The sequence below is a fragment of the Rana temporaria genome, chromosome 3 (assembly GCF_905171775.1).
Source record: "Rana temporaria chromosome 3, aRanTem1.1, whole genome shotgun sequence".
NCBI classification, from domain to species: Eukaryota; Metazoa; Chordata; class Amphibia; order Anura; family Ranidae; genus Rana; species Rana temporaria.
The window spans coordinates 183916127-183943985 of record NC_053491.1 but is presented as its reverse complement, the minus strand read 5'-3'; the positions used below and the strand labels follow the sequence as shown (position 1 = coordinate 183943985).

At 44.0% G+C, this 27859-nt stretch overlaps 1 protein-coding gene across 3 annotated transcripts in view; it reads left to right on the top strand.

Annotated features, from left to right (window-relative positions):
• Positions 1 to 14624: 14624 nt before the first annotated feature.
• SYT1 (synaptotagmin 1) overlaps positions 14625 to 27859 on the top strand; it is a 738111-nt gene continuing 724876 nt past the window's right edge. For 2 of the 3 annotated variants that reach the window (XM_040343936.1, XM_040343935.1), the window contains exon 1: positions 14625 to 15027. The gene's annotated coding sequence lies outside the window, so the exon portion shown is untranslated. The remainder of the gene's footprint in view (positions 15028 to 27859) is intronic. The other variant, XM_040343939.1, reaches the window with a different exon arrangement.

The window sequence follows — 27859 nt, the reverse complement described above, 5'->3', positions numbered from 1 at the left end:
TCACACAACTTTACTACACTGTAAATGCACTGCATAGTGACCCTTTGCAGCTCTCAGTTAATAAATGACATACAATAGTCATAATGATATACTTGACCATTAAATTCCATTACCACTTGTGTCTCTTCCTATTGAAAATCTGACCTAACATAATGTTGAGAAAAGACTGGCCTGGACTGTCCATGGTGCTGAAATCTTACCAGGAACGTTATAATACAATGGGGGTTATTTACGAAAGGCAAATCCACTTTGCACTACAAGTGCACTTTCAAGTGAAGTCGGTGTAGATCTGAGGGAGACATGCAAGGAAAATAAAAAAGCATTTTTGCTTGCACATGATTGAATGATAAAATCCGCAGAGCTTCCCCTAATTTCAGAGCTTCCCCTCAGATCTACATCGACTGCACTTACAAGTGCACGTTCAAGTGTACTTGCAGTACAAAGTGGATTTGCCTTTTGTAAATAACCCCTTATGACTCTCTCCCTTTTGTTTTTTTTTTAGGAGTAAGTGATTCACAGCTAATAGTTTTACACTATCATCCATGCAAAAAGCAAAAATATATGCCACAAACTGTTCATGTGTATGATATGAACCATTTAAAACTCATTGTAAGCACTGAAATTGTTTGATAATACTCAGGGAGGTTGATTTACTAAAGGCTAATTGACTGTGCAATTTGAAAGTGCAATTGCTCCAGAGCTTAGTAAATGAGGAGAAGCTCTGCTAACTCCCATCATCTAATCGCGTGCAAGCAAAAATGCTATTTTTTTAAATTCCTTGCATGTGATTGGGTACTCTTTGCAAAGTGAAGCTTGAGCTCATTTACTAAGCTCTGGAGGAACTGCGCATGCAAAGTGCACAGTTTGTTTTTCTTTAGTAAATAAAACCCTTATGGTAACAGCATATATGTAGATCATACACATACACAATGGGGGTTATTTACGAAAGGCAAATCCACTTTGCACTACACGTGCAAAGTGTACTTGAAATTGCACTGAAAGTGCACTGGGAAGTGCAGTCGCTGTAGATCTGAGGGGGAGATGCAAGGAAGATAAAAACAGAATTGTAGCTTGCAAATGACTGGATGATAAAATCAGCAGAGCTTCCCCTCATTTCAGATCTACCCCTCAGATTTACAGCGACTGCACTTCCAAGTGCACTTTCAGACCAATTTCAAGTGTACTTTGCACTTGTAGTTTACTAGCCGGATTCAGGTAGAGCGGCGCTTCTTTGTTCCAGCGTGGCGTATCTCATATACACTACGCCGCCGTAATTTAGAGAGGCAAGTGCTGTATTCACAAAGCACTTGCATCCTAAGTTACGGCGGCGTAGCGTAAATGTGCCGGCCTAAGCGTGCCTAATTCAAATTGTGAAGAGGTGGGCTTGTTTTATCCTAATGAATCGTGACCCGACTTGATTGACGTTTTTTACGAACGGTGCATGCGCCGTCTGTGGACATATCCCAGTGCGCATGCTCCAAATTACGCCGCAAAGACTTATTGGTTTCGACGTGAACGTAAATGACGCCCAGCCCCATTCACGGACGACTTACGCAAATGACGTCAAAAATTTTAGAATTCGACGCGGGACCGACGTCCATACCTAACATTGGCTAGGCCAGCTTTTTGTTGGACTAACTTTATGCAAGAAAACGCCTTACGTAAACGGCGTATCTTTACTGCGACGGGCAAGCGTACATTCGTGAATAGGCGTATCTCGCTGATTTACGCATTCTAGGCGTAAATCAGCGTACACGCTCCTAGCGGCCGGCCTAAATAGACAGCTAAGATAAGACGGCGCCCGCATTCGTATCTTAGCTAGATTTAAGTGTATCTCAATTTGAGAATACACTTAAATTTAGGATGGCGCAGATTCAGAGTTACGACGGTGTATCTATTGATACGCCTGCGTAAACCTCTCTGAATCTGGCTATACATTTGTAGTGCAAAGTGGATTTGTCTTTCGTAAATAACCTTCATAGTAATTTTTTTAAGCATCCACTTTTAAAGTGCATCTAAAGCCATTTTTTTAATCTTTGGATAGAAAGCTCAGGGGTTGGAACCCCTGTCTAGTGTTTCTTGCTGCCTGTGCCTTTGCTGGGCACTTTCACCCTCTCTGTCTTGGTTTGGGAAAGAAAAAGAATTACAACTGTTTGTGTTAGACTACCCTAATTTATTTGACTGTTGTTGTAATAACAGGCAGAAATTGCCTGAACATTGTTATGTGTGTTGCCATCATTAGACATGTAGATAGTGATAGCAAGCAATTTTTTTAATGGTCACAGAGGCACAGAATTAACAGATTTCCAGAAAAAACAATGAACATTTCAAAGGATGAAAATCCAGCTGTGAATATAGGACAGGGTCAGTGCAGACATCAATATTTCAAAGCTGAGGGAGGGAGCCAAGGTCAGAGCAGGTAGTGATATCACAGAGGTGATATTCCAATTCACAGCTGTCAATGCTACAGAACCAGTGAACAAGTGATGTCAAATTCTACTCAAGCACTAGTGCATGACATGGAGCAAAACCTCAACAAAGACAGAAGTAAACTGAAATTTAAGAAATATTTGTGTTATTTGACATTAGGATACTCCCCCAATGCATGCATGCACATTGGCATCATGGTACATGAATTGCAGCCATGCATTATAGAGTGTAAAGAAGGAGGGAAATGCAGCATGAAGTATTCAAAATAGTTCAATGCAATAGATACTTTATAAATATAATCATCACTGTACCATCTGTGTGTCAATGTTATCCAATTGTATAGCTGTAGTTTAACATCTGGCAGACAATAAAGATTCTGAAATATAAATTGGGATACATATACATACAGTATGTGTGAGGCTTCATGCAGGTGAATGTACAGGGGCCGCACAGTATGCAGAGCCTGTGTAATGACATTCCCAGGACCCGCTGCAGAAGCATACAGCTGCCCATAGAAGAGGAGGCTGTACGGGGTTTTGTGCTGAGCATTGTGTACCACAGATAGTGTGTGTTCGGACCATATATCAGTGGGTATGTGGGTGCTTTACACAAACCCTAACCCAAAACCATGTACAGCTGCCTCTTCTAATGCATCTCAGTGGATGGCTGTAGGTGGTGACAGTGGGTCCTGGGAATGTCATTAACCATGCTTTGCATGCTATACTGCCCCTGTGCAGCTTTGTGCACAAATCCTAATAGATTTTGTAGCTAAACTTTAAGTAAATAGAAAAGACACAAATAATGGAGCTCTGTATTCATTTTTATTAATGCAAGCATTGAAAGTACCTAAATTAGACTTAGTATTAGCCTCTCACAGTAATGCAGTAAACTGTGAGAAGGAAAGGCAGTGCAAGGAACAAACCAGGTGTGCTGCAATGTTCATGTGCTAACAAGGAACATGCTGATATGAGGAATGAGCAAAGTGATAGAGAAATGAGCTTATCAGCCTGCTTCTTCTCCTTTACTGTTTAGTCATGGACTTGGGGGGCAACATGACTTGTGTTACTGAACATCAGAAGAGGATATTCAGGTGTTCTGCCCTTTCAGACAGGCAATGGTGGCTGGTGCTCAAAATTATTGGGGAGTGCAAACAAATGAAAAAAAACAACAACAAAAAACAAACAATTGCAGCCTCACTGTGCCCATTAAATGCAGCCACTGTGCCCATCAAATGCAGCCACTGTGCCCATCAAACGCAGCCACTGTGCCCATCAAACGCAGCCAATGTGCCATCAATTGTCACCACTGTACCATGCCATCAAACGCAGCCACTGTGCCATGCCATCAAACGCAGCCACTGTGCCATCAATTGTCACCACTGTGCCATGCCATCAAACGCAGCCACTGTGCCATCAATTGTCACCACTGTGCCATGCCATCAAACGCAGCCACTGTGCCATCAATTGTCTCCACTGTGCCATGCCATCAAACGCAGCCACTGTGCCATCAATTGTCACCACTGTGCCATGCCATCAAACGCAGCCACTGTGCCATGCCATCAAACGCAGCCACTGTGCCATCAATTGTCTCCACTGTGCCATGCCATCAAATGCAGCCACTGTGCCATGCCATCAAATGCAGCCACTGTGCCCATCAATTGTCACCACTGTGCCATGCCATCAAACGCCGCCATTGTGCCATCAATTGTCACCACTGTGCCATGCCATCAAACACAGCCACTGTGCCCTTTAATTGTTGCCACTGTTCCCTTTAATTGTCACCTCTGTGCCCTTTAATTGTCGCCACTGTGCCCTTTAATTGTCGCCACTGTGCCAATTGTCGCCACTGTGCCAATTGTCGCCGCTGTGCCCTTTAATTGTCGCCGCTGTGCCCTGTAAAATGATGCCCCGGCACTTACCTTTCTGGGGTCGGCCATCCTCCTTCCACATTCCCTCAATGTCTTCTCCCGCCCTCGATGATGCTTCAGCCAATCAGGTTACCGGTAACCAGAACCGGTGAACCTGATTGGCTGAGACGCCTGCCAGTCTCATCCAAGAAAAGCACCCCCTGTGCGTCCCTGAATAAGTATTTGGAAGCCTATTACAGCCTGAGAGCTGTAATCGGAAAGCCTATCAGAGCTGCTGCCTCTGATAGGCACTTCCACAGCCAACCAGCTGCCGTTATTCAGATGGCCGGCGCTCACCAGGGGGCCGGCCATCTGAATAGTCGGCTGTAGCGGCGACAATACATAGATTCATGCAATGCATGAATCTATGTATTGTGTCTGTGGCGGTGCGAGTGAGAGGGGGCGGCGCTCCAGGGCCCTCTATGGATGCACCGCCACTGCAGACAGGGCTGTGCTGTGTAGCAGAGCTTTGTAAATCTAAGAAATTGATGGACAGAATTCCAAATTCTTGGGGAGATCAAACAGCTTCCATATTATTAGCCAGATTCAGGTAGGGCGCCGCATCTTTAAGGCGGCGTAGCGTATCGTATTTATGCTACGCCGCCTTAAGTCAGAGAGGCAAGTACTGTATTCACAAAGCACTTGCCTCCTAACTTACGGCGGCATAGCGTAAATGGGGCTGGCGTAAGCTCGCCTAATTTAAATGAGGATGGGGGGCGTGTTTTATGGAAATGATTGGTGACCCGACGTGATTGACGTCATGCGCCGTCCGTGTACATATCCCAGTGTGCATTGCTCCAAAGTACGTCGCAAGGACGTATTGGTTTCGACATGAACGTAAATTACGTCCAGCCCCATTCACGGACGACTTACGCAAACAACGTAAAATTTACAAATTTCGACGCAGGAACGACGGCCATACTTAACATTGGCTACGCCACCTAGGGGGCAGCTTTATCTTTACGCGGCGTATCTCTTACGGAAACGCCGTATCTTTACTGCGACTGGCGCACGTACGTTCGTGAATCGGCGTATCTAGTCATTTACATATTCTACGCCGAACTCAACGGAAGCGCCACCTAGCGGCCAGCGGAAAAATTGCACCCTAAGATACGACGGCGCAGGCCGTCGTATCTTAGCTAGGTTTAAGTGTATCTCAGTTTGAGCATACACTTAAACTTACGACGGCTTAGATTCCGAGTTACGTCGGCGTATCTACTGATACGCCGGCGTAACTATTTGTGAATCTGGCTATATATGTTTTTCAGCTGCCTATTAGTTGTTTGCTTTGAGTTTGGCTTTAATTTCCATGTATAGCCTGTAGCATGATAAAAAAAATCTATATATATCTGAATATGAACATGAAAAGAAAGTAATTCCCTACTATATGAAATGTCACTTTTAAGACAGATTAATTATCATGCTGTCATTTTGGTGTGAATTGGTGTAAATTGTTTAAAGAAATTATGCAAATCACTAAAAGCTGATGTAATAGTGTGGCATAGTGCCCATTTACTCACCATGCTCAGATGCAAAAACAGGTTCCTTTATCTATTTCTCCCACAACTGCCTCGGTTTGTGGACATACTCAGGGGGGATAAGATCTTCATCTTAGCATTGTAGGCACTAGGCTACAGGACAGGGGCTGACTGACAACTCATGGAGCCCCTGGGCAAAAGGAGATTATGGGGCCCCGGGCAATAGATTATGGGGCCACACAGTATACTCACACACACATACAGTATACACACAATATACAAACACAGTATACACACACAGTATACATACACACACTGAAAAGGTACTGGAGAGGCGGGGCAGCTATAATCCTGGGATTTTTTAAAACACAGATTTTTACAGACTGTCCCTGGTTTTACTGAGGCTTGGGGCCCTCCGGCAGTGCCCGAGAGCCCGAATGGTCAGTCCACCCCTGCATCTTGTTGCTTAAGTACCCATTGATATTGTGGTCATAATGCCATATTGTGTACAACTCTTACTACTATATTACCCATTTACTTACCATGCTTAGATGCAACTCCCTGGGTCCTTGGACATGTGTAGGTGAAGGTAAGTTTTACCCAAGTGAGAGACCCTCCAGTGTCAGAACCATAGGTGTGCGCAGCCTATTGCATTAGGGTGTGTACCCCAAAACTCAAACACATAAATATATAGGGCAATGGACAGTGTCGGTAGAGCAGTGGGCGATGTCAGTAGGGCAGAGGTTGATTTTTTTATTATTACATTTTTATAATTGCATTCTTTTTTTTTAGTAATATTTTTATACAATCATATTTATTATTGTTTTTTTACTTTTTTTTTTTAGGTGCCCCATTAGGGGCTTTGGTGAAATATCAGGGTTCTAAACAGGCCCCTGATGTCTCACTTTTGAGACAAAGAAAGGGACTGGGGACAGAGATTCCCCAGTCTTTCTCGCAACCAAGCAGCAGGGGGAATAGGGTGTGCCCAGGCACACCTAGCATGCCCTGTGCGCACGCCTATGGTCAGAACCCACATGTGGGCAGCTAGGCAGCAGCCCAACAGCATGCACCTTTTTCAAACGATCCAGTTATTGTGAACAGAACCTTCCCAATTAGTGCTACGGCACTCTAGATGCAGTTGCACTGTGTTACCAGAGCTACCCTGGACTTGAATAAGAGTGATGCTGTTTATGAGGACAGTTGCAGGTAGCTGTTTGTGTTCTTAACTATTTTTCTGAAGTAGTAACTCTAAGATAGTCCCTCTCAGGAAAAGTCATAAAAACAGTGTATAAAACACTCTTTAGAATTCTGACATGCCTTAACATGACACATGTCATGTTGGTGACAGATTCAATGCATGTTGTAGACATGTACATGAACCTGTGATACGCACCCCGTGCAAATGTAAACTGAAGCCAGATTGTTCATCTGGACAACTGCACTACCTTGTCACCGAAGGACAGTGCAGCCACTGGAAGTGTTGTATCTGGAGGTGGAGCTTAGTAGGGATTCACAGACGTTAGTTCCCCATCAGGTCTGCTTCCCTTTTAACTGACAGCAGGTATTGGACAGATCCTTAGCAAATAGCCAGCCTTCTATTGGCTATATAATCCACCCACTGCCTTATCTTCTTACAAGGAGAGAGCAGACCCGATGGGGGACTATTGTCCCAGCTTCCCCATTAGGCTCCACCCACTACTACATCATTGGTTGTTAAAGCGGGGGTTCACCCTAAAAAAAAAAAAAAAAATCTACCATGTCATCCAGCATACTAGCGCGAGCTACAGTATGCCTTTATTTAATTTGTTTGCGCTGTACTCACAGTTTAATCCCGTAGTTACGTTTCAGACTCCCCGCGAGGAGTAGGCATTCCTATGTAGAAGGGAACATGATTGACGGCCGGCTATGGCGCGTCACGCTTCCCGAAAATAGCCAAAAATAGGACTTGGCTCTTCACGGCGCCAGCGCAGTCAGCTCCTAGTCTGTGCGCAGGCGCCGTATAGCGCCGTGAAGGGCCGAGTCCTACTTCGGCTATTTTTGGGAAGCGTGACGCGCCATAGCCGGCCGTCAATCATGTTCCCCTCTGCATAGGAACGCCCATTCTGAAACTTAACTACGGGATTAAACTGTGAGTATGGCGCCCAAAAAATTAATAAAGGCATACTGTAGCTCACGCTAGTATGCTGGATTTTATGGTAGAAACTTGTTATTTAGGGTGAACCACCGCTTTAAGAGGCTGCCAGCAGCCTGTTTAGCAACCAGTGACAGGGAGGGGGCAGCACCAACCAGCTTAGAGTAGAACTTTATTACCTCCAGTTTCCTCATCTATGAACTGAAGGTAATTACTTTTTAATTTTGTAGCGCTATTAAGAACTACCTGAAACTCTAACCTATTTTTTTTTTTTTATCCGGCACAAGCTATAGTGCCAGATTTACTGAATTCCCTGTCTGTTAAGACTTTGCTACAGTATGCAGCCACACATAACCCTGATTGAGCCAGACTTTGCTGTGAAAAGTCCATGTCCTTACTGCTTTTATATGTTTGTGCGGGTTTCATTATTCTGCAGTGTATGCACGCTCTATGCCATCCTGAACCAGATTTTCATTATTGCTTCAAACTTTGCACGTGTTTAGTAAGTTGCAAGTTAAAGATAAGCACTGCCTCATCAGTTGGCTGGTTACCCATTTTGGTAAATTAGTACGTTTAGCCCAACAATAGAAAATTGTACTAAAATGTAACAAAAACTTACAAATTGAACAAAAAAATGAAAACAAAAATAAACATAAATATTAAACAGTGCTATTAGAAAAACAACACATATTGTTATTCAGGATATACAGTATGTGTGTATGTGTGTATTTTATATATATATCCCCAGCAGTTTGCAAAGAGCCTTACAAAGAAATTCAATACAATTCAATACAAGAGGATCAAGACGGCCCTGCTTATGAAAGCTTACAATCTGAAAGAAAGGGGGAAGTGATACAAAAGATAATAACTGTGGGGTTTGAGCTGATGGAAAAAGCACAAGTAGAAGAAATAGATCCAATAACATTGTTTCTATGTTTATGCTGACAATCTGAGATGAAGATATGACTTGGCCTTGAGCCATGGTGTGTGTCTCTGCAGTGGTATAATTTAAAATACAAACAATTATTTTATTGAACTTCCAAGAGTCCTGAATTGTATTACCAACTAAAACAATTGAGTTTTGCCGGGGTGCTCTGCACCCCCCAGATTTCACTTGTGCCACCCTATGGCCGGCGCTGCCATGGACATTGTGTGTGGCTGCTGAGCTCCAGGGCACCCTGGAGCAGTGAAGTTCAGACAGGAAAAGTGACAGGAGAGGAGAGGGCTGGGAGGAGGTGCGGGCTGTGCTGTGCTTTCCCCCTCCTATCAGAACAGCTCTCCTCCATACAGAAAATGACACGGGATCATAATATCGGACTGTAAATGGTTTGATTACCTGCCCCTACCCACAATTCTTGCAGCCGGGAGATAAGCAGTCCTTGGAGGAGATGGGGTCAGTTAATCAAACTGTGTACAGTCCAATGTAAGAGCGATCCTGTGTCGTATGCTGCATAGAGGAAGGTTGTTCTGACAGGAGGGGACAGAGAACAGCACAGCCCTCACCTCCTCCTAGATGTAAATTGGGGAGGGACTTACAGGCAAATTGTAAAGAATGAAGGGGGGCAATCATTTTAGTTTGAAATTAAAGGTTTGTGCTGGGAAGGGTAATGAGGATTGGGGGATATTTGTGCTAGGAGGAGAAATGAGCAGATATGTGCTAGGAGGGGGAGATGTGTGCTAGGATAGAAGATTTGGGTGGGGAGGGCGAATTTCTGCTGGGAAGGATCATTTGGAGGAAAAGAGGATGTGTGCTAGAAGGGGTTATTTTTCTGGCGAGGTAAGGGAGATTTGTGCTAGGAGGGGGAAATTGGAGGAGTGGGTTCGACTGGGAGGTGGGATTGGGGGGGTCAAAGATTTGTACTGGGAGGGTATTTGAACTGGGAGAAGGTGGAGTTTTTGCATTTGTTTGTTTGGGGGGAATTTTGGCTTGCAGATGGAGTTTAAGATTGGAGGTTGTTTATAATGTTGGGATCTGCCATACCTGCAGTGACCTTGTCCTCTTCTCTACTGACCACTGTCTGTTGCCCTGCTGACCCCTGTACCCTGCTCTGATGACCCCTATACACTGCCACACTGACCCCATTTCTTCTTCCCTACTGACCACTGTCTTCTGCCCTGATAACCCCTGTTCTCTACTCTGCTGACCCCTGTCATCTGCTCTGTTGATCCTTATCTTTTGCCCTACTGACCCCATGTACACTGCCCTACTAACTCTTGTACTCTCTACTGCTAATCCCTTTACACTGCCTTGATAACCCAATGTACACTTCCCTACAATCTAATGGCCTCTGCACTCTGCCCTTCAAACTGCTGACCCTATCCTCTGCCCTGCTGACCCCTTCCCTGTACACTGCCCTGCCGACCTACTGAACACTGCCCTGCTACCTCTTGTCCTCTGCCCTGCTAATCCCTTTACACTGCCTTGATAACCCACTGTACACTGCCCTACAATCTAAAAGCCTCTGCACTCTGCCGTTTAAACTACTGACCCTATCCTCTGCCCTGATGACCCCCCATACACTGCCCTGCTACCCCTTGTCCTCTGCCCTGCTAATCCCTTTACACTGCCCTGATAACCCACTGTACATTGCCCTACAATCTAATGGCCTCTGCACTCTGCCATTCAAACTGCTGATCCTATCCTCTGCCCTGCTGACCCCCTGTACACTGCCCCGCTGGCATCCTCTGGCCCCTTTTACTGCATCCCCACATCAGACAGGCTAGATCCAGTTGTCCTTCTGAGTGCTGTTTACATGGATAATACACAACATTTTCAGCATGCAGGGAATGAACTATATTTGTTTTAGGAGCTAAGCATCTCTTATCTCATAACGTTTGATTTTTAAATACAATGCTTGAATGATAAAGCTATTGGATTGTAAGCCATCACAAGCAAGGCCCTCCTAACCTTCTGTCATTGAAATGTATAGTAACTGTATTGCCTCTCTTTATGTTTTAAAGCTCTGCACAAAGTGTTGTCGTTATATAAAGTCCTGTATAATAATATTAAAGCTACACTTTCATAATATAAACCAAATCTCTTTTGACTAAAGTCAAGTCAGGTAATAGATCAGTTGTGGCTGAACTCAAGGCTTCCTGGCAGTACATACACTATATTGTCAAAGGTATTGAGATGCCTGCCCTTACACACACATGAAATTGTGTCCATAAAGACATGGATGAGCGAGTTTGGGGTAGAGGAACTTGACTGGCCTGCACAGAGTCCTGACCTCGATTGAACACCTTTGGGATGAATTAGAGCAGAGACTGCGAGCCAGGCCTTCTCGTCCAACATCAATACCTGACCTCACAAATGCGATTCCGGAAGAATGATCAAACATTTCCAAAGACACTCTCCTAAACCTTGTGGACAGCCTTCCCAGAAGAGTTGAAGTTGTTATAGCCGCATTGGTGGGCCAACTTAATATAGAACCCTATGGACTAAGACTGGGATGCCATTAAAGTTCATGTGCGTGTAAAGGCAAGGTGTCCCGATACTTTTGACAACATAGTGTACTTCCAGAGCTTCCCAAACTGACTTGCATTGTTCTTACACGTGTTAGTATTTTTCAGCTGTTCCATTCAATCTTTTATTCCCTGATGGCAGTCATTTTGGGCCAAAGCTGGTCTATATGGCTCCATCCCCTATATATATAGATCATCATCATCATCATCTCTCCGAGAAGTCCGGACTGATCTCCAGGATAAAGATAAGAGAAGCCGGCAAGGACCTTCATGACCTGTATAAATCGTCCCTATGCTTACCTGCTGGTGGAGAGTGCATCTTCCAGGATAAACACGGATATACATTCCAGGCCCTTTATTTTCATACTTGTGGTGAGTGCATCCCCAAAAGGGGAGTTAATATCCCCCCACGTGGTGACTGCCCCCCTTTGGTGAAAGGAGCACTGAATAAGGATTTCTTCTGTTTGTTTTTCCATCTGCACTATCATCGATTTCCTATATATGATATATAGAAGTGTTTCAAACGCCAGTTTGGAAGTAGTGCTGCTAACAGTTTTGCATTGAACTTTGGGACTTTATGTTTTCAGTTTTTTTGTTTTACTGTCTGCTTTAGATGTTGTTTTTTTAAGCAGCTGCTGCATTTTACATTTATCTGACAGTCTGTGGCCAATTTTCTTGATTGTGCAGTTCTAAGCGCTGAGCTGTGCTAAAATTGAAGGTGGGGTGACACTAGCACTTATTGAGCTGATATATATATATATATATATATATATATTTTTTTTTTTGTGCCTTTACTCTAGTACAGTTTAGCCCATCTTAGTAGAGAGCAGCAGGATGCTAAGGATAGGGTTGCCACCTCATCCCTTTAAACCTGAACACATATAAATTCCACAGGTTCTGAAGCTAATTTAAAGTCATTTTTTTTGTCTAAAATAACAAATATATTATACTTACCTGCTCTTTGCAGTGGTTTGCACAGGGCAGCAGGGATCCTCCTCTTCTCAGGTCCCTCTGCTGCTCTCCTGGCCTTTTCCTCCTGACGAGTGCCCCCACAGCGAGCAGCTTGTTATTGGGACACCTGAGCGGAGTCCTAGCTCTGTGTGTCTATTCATACACAGAGCTACGGCCCGGCCCTGCCCCCTTTCTTTCCTCATTGGATGACTGACTTTGATTGACAGCGTCGGGAGCCAATGGTGCCACACTGCTGTCTCAGCCAATGAGGAGGGGAGTCCCGGACAGCCGAGACAATCCTACAACATCACTGGAACTACAGGGGGCTCAGCTAGGTATTGGGGGGCTGCTGCACACAGAAGGCCTTTTTAAATTGCATGCCAAATCGCTGCCTAATGCTGGCAATGGCACGTCCCAATCGTTGTAACGCCACCTTTGCGATGCCGCATCAATTCCCAAAAGTAGTTCATGCACTATTTTCGGGGGCGATTTCAATAGACATCTGTGCATGAACCTGTACAGATGTCTCTCAAACCCCCCCTGAACTCGCACTGATATGCTGGTTTGAAATTTTGCGAGTTCAGCTAAACTTGCACAATTTTAATGACTTGCGAATTTGAGCGATCGCAATGGTATAAATTCGCACAAGAATTCGCAGCAGTGTGAACCCAGCCTAAATTGTGTGCCAAAATCGCAAAAAGTAGTACAGAAACGACTTTTTAAAATCGGTGCAGCGCGGCAGAAGCTGCATCGCACTGATTAGGATGGTGCCATTGCCGACAAATGCCGCTGATTTCACATATCAAATCACATGTTAAAACGCACCAGTGTGAACCAGGGCTGATGCAGATAAGGCACCAAGTGAGTTTAATTACCACCCAAATCAGCCACAGAACCAGTGTAATTATTATGTGTTTTGTTTTAAAGGGATGAGGTGGCAACCTTAGCTAAGGATCATTAGGGGTTGCTGAGGGAATGCCATCCAAGGTAACGAAACAGCAGTCCCAAAGGGAAACAAATGTAACCATCTGTCTAAACTCCCAGCAGCACCGCCGGCACGCGGAGAGTTAAAAGCTTCTGTTCATTTCCCTACAGCCCCTCCTCCACTCCCACATCAGCTTGGGTGTCAGCTGCAGCACCAAGGAGATAGAGTGCTGACTGCAATGGATCAGCTTTAAATACAGCTGTACTTCACTGCTTGGGGGGGGGGGGGGGTACATTTAGGCATATCTGAGAAGGGGGGGGGGGGCATCACAGCAGGGCAGATCCTATGTGATCAGGTCCCCCTTTCTGTAGTGCTGATCCTGGCAATCATGATGGCCAGTACTGTAAATGTGCAAGGCAATAAGGTAGTATTTTCGTATTAAAAAAAGCTGATGGATATAAAGCATCATTCTAACAATCAAAACAAAACAAAATATAGATGTAAAGCATCCTTCTAACAAACACAATATAGATGTAAAGCATCCTTCTAACAAACACAATATAGATCCAAAGCATCTTTCTAACAAACAAACCATAGATGTAAAGCATCTTTCTAACAAACAAAATATAGATCTAAAGCATCATTCTAACAAACAAAATATAGATCTAAAGCATCCTTCTAAAAAACGAAACATAGATTTAAAGCGTCCTTCCAACAAGCAAAACATAAATCTAAAGCATCCTCCTAACAAGCAAAACAAAGATTTAAAAGCATCCTCCCAACAAGCAAAACGTAGATGTAAAGCATCCTTCTAACAAACAAAACATAGATACATTTAAAGCATCCTACCAACAATCAAAACAAAACAAACAACGATAGATATAAAGCATCCGAATGATAATCAAAACAAAAACAAAAATGTGCCTGTGACAAATCCTTGTAACAATACAAGCAGATGACAGCATGGAAGTCGTGCATTGGCAGCAGGGTGTTTGTACTGTACTCTGTGATGTGATCTCCTGTGATCTGAAGATCCAGCATCCCTGCCTCCTCCTCCTCCTCATCCCCCCTACACTTGTACCTTTTTTTTATTTATTTTTTTATTTCGGATGATCGGTCCCGATGGGTCCCAGGAGGTTGAAGTGGACTGGGTCACACTGAGGTCACCCAGCCTATGTGGCTGTATAAAGTAAGGCAACGAGGTCACTTTGCTGGACCAGAGGACTCATTCGGTGTCCTTGATTGTCATTCGCCGGGATCTCCTTCCTGCCCATCTGGGGGGGATAGTAATCCATGGGATGGGCGATGCAGGATGGATTTGTGCTGCTAGATTGGATATTCAGGACAGCATCCTGAGCGGGGAGCCAATGGGAGGCGAGCTCTGAGCGCTGGGTCCTGCCTTTTGCACAGGAGGGATGCCGGAGAGGAGGACTGCAGCCAGCTGATGCTTCACTCTTAGCAGTCTAGTGTCATCCCTTCGCTCAGTCTTTTCTATTCCCGACAGCTGAAACTTCACCAGAGGTGGGGAGGGTTTGGTGCTGATGGTGGATAAAGCTTATTGCTTGGAAGGGACGCCCTTGTTAAGGCAAGCTGCATGCATGTAATAAAGATCAGCTGACACAAGCAGATCCCTCTTCTCTTACACTGCACACAGCTTTTGTGTTGCCGACTCAGTCTAGGAGCAGGGGAGACAGTGGGATTCCAGGAGAAGCAAGAGCTGAAGGACACCCACACCTCCAAGGTAAGTCATCCACTGCTGCTGGATTCTCTTGTTTGCCATTATTGTCAATTCTAACTTGTTATGAGCCCCCCTTCCTCTCCCTCCATCCCCGATGATGGCTAAATGGAGCACATGTTAACTGTCATGGAATAAAAACACACAGGGACAGTTTTTGCATTTGCTTTAATTCATTTGGAACCATGCACCTTTGCCTACATGAAATATTCATGGCTGCAATGATCAAGGGACCACATCACCTAAGCTGCTATGGATGGGCAGAGCCACACAATACTCCAGCAACTTGGCTCTGCTGCTTCTTGCACTCAGTTTTTTTTAATTTTTTATACTTCCCATGCTGTGGCTTAAAAAGCCCGGTGATTGCTTAATTGGCGCTGATTGCAAGTGGCAACCATCTGACATCTGCTGCCTCTTTAGCTTCAGCTGAGTTGGTAAAACCCCAATAAAACAAAAACAAGAAAACACTAGACCACTAGGAAGATCTTGGGTGTGGGATTATTTCCCCTCCATGCTTGTTGGAACTTTCTGAAATATTGTAATCAGAATTGTCTTGGGTCCACTCCTATGTGGTCCAGTTGTGTAGTAAACGTTGAATTATATATCCCTTGTAAAGGATGGGCACATTACAAATGCAGCTCCGCCCCAATTTACGTGTACCAATTAGGGTTATCTGGGTCAAATCCTATCCCATCATGCACTGGCCAGTCTGTCTTTTTTTTTTTTTCTTCTTCTCATTATTATCTAGGGGTATGGACAAGTGAACTTTTTAAATCCCCCTCCTACAGCTGTGAAATCTATATATATATATTTTTTTTGTGAACTGCATTATAATTGTGTTCGCTTATCTCTGTTCCTTAATCCTGGCCAGGGTCGCCATCAGGGGGGGGGGGGGTACAGGCAGTACACCTGTAAGGGACCGGAGGTCCCCAGGGCCCCAGATGGCAACCCCCCTTTTTTTATTTATTTTTTATAAAAAAAATATATATTTTTTTTAATATATTTTTATTTTATTTTTTAGGGACAATTTTTTTTATTTTTTTTAGGGGTCCGGAGGTCCCAGGGAGATCCCCCTTTTTTTTATAAAAACAATATATTTTTTTTATATATTTTTTTTATTTTTTATATATATATATTATGTTTTTTTATTATTTATTTATTATTATTATTATTATTAAAGGGCCCAGATGGCAAACCCCCTTTTTAAAAATAAATACATTTATATATATATATATATATTTTTTCTTTTTATTAAAGGGCCCAGCCAGAGGTCCCCAGGGCCCCGGATGGCTACCCCCCTTTTTTATATATATTTTTCTTTATTTCTTATTCTTTTGTAGAGGGTCCCCCCCACTTCTCAATTCGTGGCAGCCTCCTCGCTTCTCAATTTCAGGCGGCAGCACCCCCCCCCCGGTTCTCTTCTCCAGGGGGCCCATGCCTGAAGCTGTGTAAGGGGCCCCATAATTCCTGATGGAGTCCCTGATCCTGGCTATGTGTGGGACGTTTTGGCGAGAGCACAGAGCTGCATATTAAAACTTCCATAGGACGCTGCCACTTTTGTGCAACATTACCATCAGAATGGAAATGGAGGTCACACATGATTAAATGCTTCCAGTATATCTTGAAGAATATAGCCATTATGTGCATTAGAGTGTATCTGCTTCTCCGAGATCCAAAGAAAAAAAAAGGAAATGATTTGTCTAATTGCACAGTATAGGAAAGGAGTGGAAATCTATTGTAGGGGGGGTTATAAGTGCTGAGACAGTAAGGATACTGCTAATGCACCCTAAGCTAGACCACTTGGATATACATTCAGAGACTTGTACATACATATGGTAGCTAGGTAGATAGCTACATAGAGACATTTGGTACTATGTATATATTTACTGTAAGTACTGTCAATACATTAAAAAGGAATTTATGGTGTATTTTAGAAATTGCAAATGAAATGTCTTTCCTTACCAGAATGACTTTTTTTTGGTCCTTTCGGCGATGTATAATTCAATCATCAACCGATGCAAGCTGCCTTCTACCATTATTCATCAGACCCAGCTGGCTGATTTCTGTCAGATGGGAAGTGCTAGTGCAAAATCTCTAGGTAAATGTATCTGGAAAGCTTTCCAAGTGTGGTCTTAAATGAACACACACACGCAGTTGGCTTCAGTCTGTAGGCAGATGTTGGCACACTAATGAACCTTTCCTTTTGATTGTCAATGAGGATGTCATGTCTTACTTTTGCTTATTTAAAAATTAATTTGCAAAGATAATGAACTGTCTTAATTTCTACGATAGTGTGCTTTTCTTTTATCTTGGCGCTCGGAATGTCTACATTTTTGTGTCATGAATTCTTTACCGTCACTTTAGAAATAAGAATCGCTTTTGTATAAGGGATATAACTTGCGTGGAACCGGTGGATGTATGTTGGAGTCTATTGCACAATGTATTTACTTTGTTGAGCTATGGCAAAAAAAAAAAATCCCTATGCCTACATGATTTTTTCCTTTTAAGATCTTAGTTGACTAAATGTTCATATACATATGGATTTTTGGTTAAGATTTCAAAGCATGCCATCCTTTTAACAGATCCTTATGTCTGGCTACAATCTTCTCACTGCAAGGACAAAAGGACAAAGATTCAATTGGTTAATGTGTGTTAATGGCATGTATGGACACTGTAAGTTACAATTGGCAGTCTCCAGTGCTGCTGTTCCAGAGGCAGAGACTAGGGACTTATTAAGGTTTGGCTGTTCTCAGCAGTTTCCTTCATTTTAGTAATAGTTTATGCATGATATGTCTATTAAGATTGTATTCCCAACATAATGGGTAATTGTGGAAGGTCTTATGCTTAAGTGGGATTCTGATCAAATTTCCTAATACACGCCTATGATTAGGGCTGTCGCCAGGGTACAAATATTCCAAGTGCTTGACAGAGACGAGAAAACATTATACAAAAGGACTGCAGGGTATAGGATACTGACATGGATTATAATTATAGAACTGCCTTTGAATATTTAACTAGGGTGCTTTCACTGTTGATAATGCTGTACTTTTCCTGAGCTGAATCTACATCTTGGCTTAATATGGATCATTTATTATAGTCCAGCGTCCAAACAGGATCTGTAAGGTACATACAAACAATATCTAGCAAAGCAGGAACAACAATTGTTTCTGGACAGCCGCACTCTGAAAAAATGGTAGCCTTTATTAAAAAAAAGGACAGCACTACAAATCACAGCAACATAAAATAAAACCCGACTTCTGACGTGTTTCGCACTAAAACTAGTGCTTGGTCATAGCTATGACTAAGCACTAGTTTCAGTGCGAAACGCGTAAGTAGTCAGGTTTTATTTTATGTTGCTGTGATTTGTAGTGCTGTCCTTTTTTTTAATAAAGGCTACAATTTTTTCAGAGTGCGGCTGTCCAGAAACAATTTTTGTTCCTGCTTTGCTAAGTGCATTGCCTGCACCTCAGTTGTCTGCAATGGAGGATATTCATCTGGGTTCCCACCTGGAGCGGCTACTCCCTTTTCCCAAACAATATCTAGCATTATCATGGATGTTTGCTGCTTGCCAAAGTGATTAGGATATACAAACACGTGTGTGTTAATTAAAGGCTATGTAAGGACTAGTATGTACCAACGATAACAGAGAATTTTCTAAATAATAGTATTTTATTTTGAAATGAGGAATATTATATGACTCACCCTCTCTGTCAAGTTGATATAACTCGCAGGCAAAACTTTCCCTTATGAAATGGCAATTTGTAAAATTCTATCTGGCGCATCACATGAATAAAGCAAGACGTTATTGTCAGTTTGCAGAATTATCACGATTGTTTTCCACGTAATCAAGTTCATTACTGCGTTTCTAACATGACCAGCGTATGTGGTAGCGGAGCTGTTGTCACTTTCAACAATTCATACATTTATCATGTACTGCTTTGCAGTAGCTGAAGTTGACAACAAGACTCCTTTTCAAATCATGCCAATGCCAGCAGAAAATATCAGAGTGTAAAAATCTTCATCCCTCAGTATATATCCTATTTTTTGACATTGCTTTTGCATTTCTTATGGCAAAAGCGGTGGCTGCTGAGGAATGAAAATATGGTATTACAGCTGTATCTCTTTGCAAGAATACACATTTTTTTTTTTTTTTTTTTTTTTATGAGCAAATTCATTAACATAAGCTTTGGTCAGTAGAAGGTTGACTCCTTTTGGCCCTGGGGGCAATGGGCGTTTAACAGCTAATTGGAGCAGAGTACCAGCTCTATGTTTATAACAGGCGATTATGGGAAAATAGCAAGGTAGGTAGCCTTGATCATTTAGTAGTCTTATCCTTCTGTAACATAAGGCTAAGATTGTTTTTCCTTTAGAGCCAGAACCGGTAATCAAAGCTATGGAGTGGCTGTAAGGGGCCATCTATTGCTGTACTGACCAAGGGTCGATGGGTGTTCTTGTGAAACACTGCATTTTCCATTTGAACAAATGCAGATGGGTTCAAATGGAAAATATAGCACTTGACAAGAAAAAGCTACATTTTCCTTCTTTGCGTGGTGTTCAAATATGCTTCAATAGGAGTCCAAGGCAATGCAGCATAGCGCAAAGCAGGTCAAACATAGGAGTTGATTTACTAAAGGCAAATCCACTTTGCACTACAAGTGCAGTCGCTGTAGATCTTAGGGGAAGATCGAAATGAGGGGAAGCTCTGCTGATTTATATAATCTAATCATATACAAGCAAAAATGCTGTTTATTTTTCTTGCATGTCCCCCTCAGATCTACAGCGACTGCACTTCCAAGTGCACATGTAGTGCTAAGTGGATTTTCCTTTTGTAAATAACCCCCATAGCCTCTGAACTGTCATGTGTACTTTTCTGTTAAAGTCAATGAGATTTTGCTTATCTGCATCTCGACTTGCTTTCAAAACACAAGCCATATGCAGGAAAATGACCACCAGCGACATAAGCCTTAGGCCTCATGCATACTGGGCATAAAAATGCTGCTTACACGGGCAATTGTCTTTATTTTTTCTTTGAGCCTGTAAAGGTAACTCTGTTAGCCAGGGGAAGTTATTTACTAAAGGCAAGTACACTTGGAAGTGCAGTCGCTGTAGATCCGAGCGGGACATGCAAGGGAAAAAAAAAAAAAAACAGCATTTTTGCTTGTACATGATTGGATGATAAAATCATCATCAATCCCCCTCATTTCAGATCTTCCCCTCAGATTTACAGCGACTGCACTTCCAAGTGCACTTGTAGAGCCGAGTGGATTTGCCTTTACTAAAGGCAAATCCACTCTTGAGGATGGCATTCATGAGGGCCTTCTCCTGACCCCCACTTCTGTGTCCCCGACTCGCTCGTCACTGGCTTTGATTAACAACAGGCTTTACAGTTGCCCCAGCAAAGCCAGTGAGACCTGGAAGTAAGGGGAGAGAAGAGCTGCAGACATGCATAGCGCTGGATCGAATGGGGGTTCAGGAAAGTAAAAGTGGAGTGGTGAGGGGGGAATGCTAATACCTAAACATTTTTTACCTTAATGGAAGGAATGCATTGAAGGAGAAGTCTAGACTGAGCTCATTCGGCTGCATCTTGTTTTGCACTCCTGTGACCCGTTTTCAGCAAAGAGGAGTGGAGTCCGCTCTCTGCTGACGTCACCAGGATCAGTCCAGGCACCGCATCATCCTGACTTCGGAAGCAATGGGGCACTCGGGCACCGCACACTCTCTCCAGCCACCTTCTCTGTGTACTGTGGATAGATTCATGCATTGCATAAATCTATCCACGGCCTCTGTAGCCACCCCCCTTTTCGAATGCCGGGCATCTGAATTACAGTGGAGGGGGGTGTATTACAGCGGCCATAGGCTCTAATTAGCTTAAAAAAACACATTTCATGTTTTAGCAAAAGCAACCCTGATTGGCTGAAGGTAGAGATGTCCCATTGGCCGCCAGGAAGAAGACATGCATGGGAGGAGTCCTGCATCCATCGCCACATTACACATCCCACAGCTAGCCACCTGTCCCGCTGCCTGACCCACCACCAGGCAGGCAGCGGGACAGCGGGTGGGCACAGTAGCTGCATATTATGGGCACAGGTGGCTGCAATTGATGGAGCACAGGTTGCTGCAGTTGATGGAGCACAGGTGGCTGCAATTGATGTTTTTATTTCAGTATTTTTTCAGTTTGTTTGCTCTCTCCCCAAAATTTTGAGCACCAGCTGCCACTATTCTGAAAGTCTGGATCCTCCAGGTCCCTGGACAGATGGCAGTCTCAGCCTCTCAGTGAGCCGCTGAGACGGCTGCTCCCCGCCCCTCCACAGCTTAGTGCTCCAATGAGGAGGAGCTGAGCGGGAGAGATTCTGACTGACAGACTGCAGCTCTCCACTCGGAGAGATGAGAGAACCGAGCCATAGGCTGTGTTCGGTGGCTCAGTTCTCAGTGAATAGGCGACAGAGGACAGATGCATCATCGGTCTGATGCTGCATCCACCTAGGTAAATATGAATATGGGATAAAAAAAATCCCATATTTCTCTTTTAAGGTAAAAAATGTTTAAGCATTTGAACCACTTTAACTTAAAAACAAGTCCTTTCTATTGTTTTAGGCTTTTCCTAATCTCAATTTTTTTTTCTGCTGTGATCTGATTTCCTGTTAGATGGTGTCTACATTTTTTCGGTATGGTCCCACTGCAGGAACATAGCCCCCCTCTTGTTCACGCCCGAGATGGGCTAGGAAGTATGGACTGTTGAATTTGTAGTGTGCATAGAGCAATGCATGTCACTATTACTACCATGTACTGTTCATTTCAAACAAACAGAAGAGACAGGAAAGGAAAAGGTTCAGAAGAGATTACAAGGAGTCTGAAAAGCATAGTGGGGTTAATTTACTAAAACTGGAGAGTGCAAAATCTGGTGCAGCTGCTCACGGTAGCCAATCAGCTTATAACTTCAGCTTGTTCAAATAAGCTTTGACAATAGAAACTGGAAGCTGATTGGTTTCTATGCAGAGCTGCACTAGATTTTCTACTCTTCAGTTTTTAGTAAATCAACCCCGTAAGAAACGGCTTCATGAAAAATAGATGACAGTGCCATCGGGTAAAATAAGTACTGTATGTGGCTTCTATGGGAGAAAAGGGATGTTATTTAGGCTAAGTTTACACTGTTGCATGGGCATGGCAGCCCATTCATTTGAATGAGCTGCTGTGCCTTATTTTCCCAACAGAAAAAAGGTGCCTGCACGTGTAGCGCTACCCCCGCAGGAGCCGCTGGTTGTTTTGGGATCGGCGTATTAAGTTACCTCTTACCGTTGTCTAGGGGTGAAGTTGATGAGTAGATTAGTAAGCGAATGTCCAGTCATCAAATAAAGGTTTTTCTGAATGCTTTATTTTCGGCCCAACATGACCAACATCAACATGATGTAGAGAGAAGAGGTTGATGAAGCAAGAGAACTTTGCAGTATCAGGCCTGGACATGGAAAAGAGCAATCCTGCTCTCAGTAGTAATAGATACAGTTCGTCGCCACTCTAGTCAGAGTGGGTGAAGTGCCCACGGACAGACTCCTGCCACGAGTCTGGCAGCCGAAGTGTCACTTTGGGTGGCTGGGAGGAACAGGTCTCTGCCACAGACCTGGCTCTAGGGACCTCTGCCACAGGCCTAGTACTTAGATGAGCTGAATGGATCGAGCGAATCCTCCCAGTAGATTTAGTCAGGGTCAACGGTTGACAGTGGAAGTGTACCTGTCAATGTCCCGGTCACCAGATCCCAGATGGTTCGTTCAAACCCTCTTGGAGAACCTGCCTCCGGGTTCTCCTCAAGCCGATCCCCCACCGAGCGGCATACAGCCTGGGATCTCCTCAGTAAACGGGGGAACCCAGTAAGTCACTGGGGCCCCTTAGTAGGATCAGTCACTCCAGGCCAGGAGGGCCTCCGCGTGACCCCAGGCCAGGTAGGCCATAGTGGTGGGGCCCACGATGTGCGCACACCCTAAAGGTGGGTGCCGCACCTGGAACCAGGAACCCACTAAGAACCAACAAAAATGGCGTCCGCCACAGATATACTCTCCCCCAGCATGCTCCGCGAGGGAAAACTCCTCTAATTGGCTGCTGGGGAAAAGTGGCTCTGCCAGAACCCCTGAAGCGCCAACTGTCGCCCAGGGATGGGATCGCATCCTTGGAGCGCAGATTGACCTACAGGACAGTTCTGGAATGACAGCAGCCCAAATTTTAACAAATTATGAATGGGAGCAAAATAACTCTCCCATTCCCCCACTAACTTTAGCGTAGTGCCCATACTGAAAGTAAGGGGGCGCTACACACCATTTTCAAAATGTAGCCACAGGGACATCGCATGAAGCTTTTGCACCATGCAATTTCCCTGGGGTTCCTGCACCCGCAAACACACTGCATTTTTAGATGCATGGGTGTGTGCCATTAAGAATGAATGGCATCCCTGTGCAATTTTAAAGAGCAGTGCGTTTTGACTGTGGGTGCTTTGGGGAATCGCTGCGATTCCAGCAACCGCCCACAATACTGTGAACCTAGCCTTAGGTTTGGATCCACATTAAAGTAAAGATATATGTTTTAAAATATGTGCTGTTGTACAATGCACTATTGCTGATATACAGTATAAACACTTAGGCTATGTCTAGTAAACTGTATTGTGAGCAGTGTTGCTGGGCAGAGGAGCACTAAAAAAAGAGTTATGAGAAATAAAAAGACATCACAACAAGGTAATAATGTCTGAAATATGACAGAACAGACAATCTGACAGTATACTTAAAGGGAGCCCACAGTCTTATTTATGTATTTACAGAAATGTATGTGATTCGAAGAAGTTTAGTGAGAAAAACATTATCTGTTAAAGTCAACAAATGATGTAACTTCCTCATGATGTTGTCATATGAAAAAAAAAGTCATTAGATCCCATAAATACTTTCCAGGTCACTGCTGTCTTGTCAGTTACTGCCCAAACCTCTGATCTTCTGTCTGTGCTGTATATCTTTGTGACGCAGAGGCACTGATTGCCTGCTTAGTGCTTCTGTCTCACATGCAGTCCTAGTGAAGATGGGAAAGTGCAATTAAAAACACCATCTGGACTTCACTGGATTTGGCTTAGAACGAACCCACAGTCATCAAAATTGCATGTTTCAATTGACCCACCCTCCAGATGGCAAGGTTTCGTTTAGGAGGTGTGTAGAGTAAGGAATAATTACCTTTTTCTTCATTTCACTACATGCTGGTGCCCATCTGTTCTACTTCACTCTAGCTATGTGGGAGGGCCGTCTATGTCACATATACCCCTTTTCACACTGGGGCACTTTTCAGGCGTTTTAGAGCTAAAAATAGTGCCTGAAAAGCACCTCTCAAGCCACCCAGTGTGAAAGCCTGAGCGCTTTCACACTAGGGTGGTGCGCTTTCAAGAAGCATCTTTGGGGTGGTGCGGGAGCGGTGTAAACGGCATTGGCAGTACCGCAACACAGGCGCTATTAAGCTTTTCTTTCGCTGCTAGTTACAGTTAAAAGTGACCTTTACCGCTAACGCCTGCACCGCCCCAGTGTGAAAGGGGTATTATGCCTTGTACACACGACCCGTTTTTCCTGGCAGGAAAACTACCATGACAGCTTTTGGCTGGGAAAACTGGCCGTGTGTATGCTCCATGGCAGTTTTCCTGACAGGAAAACCGCCAGGAATCCCAGGAGGAAAAATGAGAGCATGTCTTCTATTTTCCTACCGGGATTCCCAGCGGTATTTTTCTTGGCAGATTTGCTATAGTCAAAGCCTGTGGTGGAGCTCTCATGGCAGTTTTCCTGCCAGGAAAACCGGCCGTGTGTAGGGGGAAAAAGCTGCCGTGCAGGTTCTCTGGCTTTCCCGGCGGTAAAATGTCTGCCGGGAAAAGCAATTGTGTGTACAAGGCATTAGAGTGCAGGGCTTCTGGTCTTTCATTGCATATGATGATGTCAGAGAGACCATTAGTGGTGAAGTGGAGCAGTGAGGTGGGACCAGTCATACAGTAGGGGGAAGCATATGGAAATGAGAAATATTGAAAGTATTTATGGTGGATATACTGTATGACTGTTTACATGTACTGTATATACACCATGTACAATGAGAAGGCTTGGCTCACAGTCTCCGCTCTAATTCATCCCAAAGATATTCCATTGGGTTGAGGTCAGGACTGTGTGCATACCAGTCAAGTTTCTCCATCCCAAACTTGCTCATCCATGTCTTTATGGACCTTGTTTTGTGCACTGGTGCGCAGTCATGTTGGAACAGGAAGGGGCCATCCCCAAACTGTTCCCACAAAGTTGGGAGCATGAAATTGTCCAACATGCCTTGATATGCTGATACCTTAGGAGTTCCCTTCACAGGAACAAAGGGGCCAAGTCCAAACCCTGAAAAAACACTGCACACCATAATCCCCCCTCTACTAAATGATTTGGACCAGTGCACAAAGTCCATTAAGACATGGATGAGTGAGTTTGGGGTGGAAGAACTTGACTTCCCTGCACAGAGTCCCGACCTCAACCAGATAGAACACCTTTGGAATTAATTAGAGCGGAGACTGTGAGCCAGGCCTTCTCGTCCAACATCAATGCCTGACCTCACAAATGCGCTTATGGAAGAATGGTCAAATATTCCCATAGACACACTTGTGGACAGGCTTTCCAGAAGAGTCAAAGCTGTTATAGCTGCAAAGGGTGGGCCAACTCAATATTGAACCCTACGGACTAAGACTGGGATGTCGTTAAAGTTTGTGAATGTTAAAGGGGTTGTAAAGGAATTTTTTCCCCCTAAATAGCTTCCTTTACCTTAGTGCAGTCCTCCTTTACTTACCTCATCCTTCCATTTTGCTTTTAAATGTCTTTATTTCTTCTGAGAAATCCTCACTTCCTGTTCTTCTGTCCGTAACTCCACACAGTAATGTAAGGCTTTCTCCCTGGTGTGGAGAAAGCCTCTTGAGGGGGCGAGCAGGAGTGTCAGGATGCCCACTAACACAGCTCCTTTCTCTATCTGCCACAACTTCAAATTCAACAACCTAGCGTGACTTTGGCATGACTTGCATACAAGTTCTTTAACAAAAATAGTGCAGGAACTTTTTTCTAAGTTGGGATGACTCAAGTCGCTCCTATTAGAATGGTTCCATTGCACTTAATAAGGTGTGACTTGTCATGCGACTTGTGCTCTCAAAGTCGGAGCGCATGTCTCACCAGTGTAAACCGGGCCTTAAGGTAAAAAAAATCCAGTTGAAGCATTGCCGATCACCCATACCCATAATTGCCCGAGTCCTATCTCAATCCAGGGCTGTGTCCATCTACAGTGACGCTGGTTCCTCTCTCTTCTCACAGGACACAGAGGCAGCAGCAGGAGACATTGGCTCCTGCTGCTGTCAATCAGTCCTTTGAGCAGACAGCAGGGCCAAGACATGCTATATTGTCTATTAATGCACACAGTCCAGCTCAGGAGCAAGCCTGCAGGAACACTCCCATAGACATATTTGATTGCCTCTCAGGGGATCAGGAAGGAATCCCCTCCCCCCCCCCCCCCACTGGAGCAAATTGGATCATGCTTTGCTGGGGTTTTTTGCCTTCCTCTGGATCAACTGTGGGTATAGAAATGGGTATATGGGATTGTATGATATTATTATTATTATTATTATTATTATTATTATTATTATTTTATTTTTTTATGGTTGAACTGGATGGACTTGTGTCTTTTTTCAACCTGACTAACTATGTAACAGTGGCTTTCTATGGTGGTGCACTGTGAAGAGCAGGAGCCTGGTTCACCAGCAGGAGACCCTAGAAGAGGAAGTTTGGGGGCTCTGTGCAATACCAAAGCGCAAGTAAGCATAACATGTTTATTCTTAAAGGGGTTGTAAAGGTTTGTTTTTTATTTTCTTTAATCTAGTGCATTGTTGGTTCACTTACCTTTTCCTTCCATTTCCCTTCTAAATGTTTTTTCTTTGTCTGAATTTCTCACTTCCTGTTCCTCCTCAGTAAGCTGTTCTGGCTGACTAACCCCCAGCCAGAATGGCTCGGATGATGAGAGCAAGCTTACTGAGGAGAAACAGGAAGTGAGAAATTCAGACAAAGAAAAAAAAAACATTTAGAAGGGAAATAGAAAGAAAAGGTAAGTGAACCAACAATGCACTAGCTTAAAGGAACCTATTTAGAAAATAAAAAACAAACCTTTACAACCCCCTTTAAACTGAGCCTTTACAAACCCTTCAGTTTCCATGTGCAGAAATCTGAAGAATGCCCCTTCACCTACCTGCACAGGCAGTCCAAACTATACACCATTTATGCCCTCTGCTCCTCGTCAAGAAAGTGAATGACAGTGGCACTCAAGGCAAAGCCTCGAGAAACTCGATGGGCGAAACACATCGTTTTGCTCGTCGAGTTCCTTGTTAGGCTGTCGAGGATATCGGCGAGCCAAATTTCCCCATTCCCGTCGAGGAAAAAGAAGACATGCTCTCTTTTTGGCTCGACGAGATCCTCAACAGTTTCCTCATCGAAAAGTGTACACACGACCGGTTTCCTCGGCCAAAAAAAAATACCAGCAAGTTTCTTGCTGGTTTTTGCCGAGAAACACGGTCGTGTGTACGAGGCCTTAGAAGCCAGTTGTTAGAAACTTCCCCTGGAAGTACTCAGTAGAGTGTGTGTCTTCTTGGGCTGTCTGTGCATGTTGGCACAGGCAGCGTCATTTCATCACCCTTCAGATCCCAGGGGTGCTCACAGAAGGATGTCTCCCTAGAATCTTGTGAGGGGAAAGGAGCTACTCTGAAGCAGGAAACAGTGGCCAGCGCCAGGTGAAAATGTCCACTTTATTACATCACGAAGCACCAACAGAT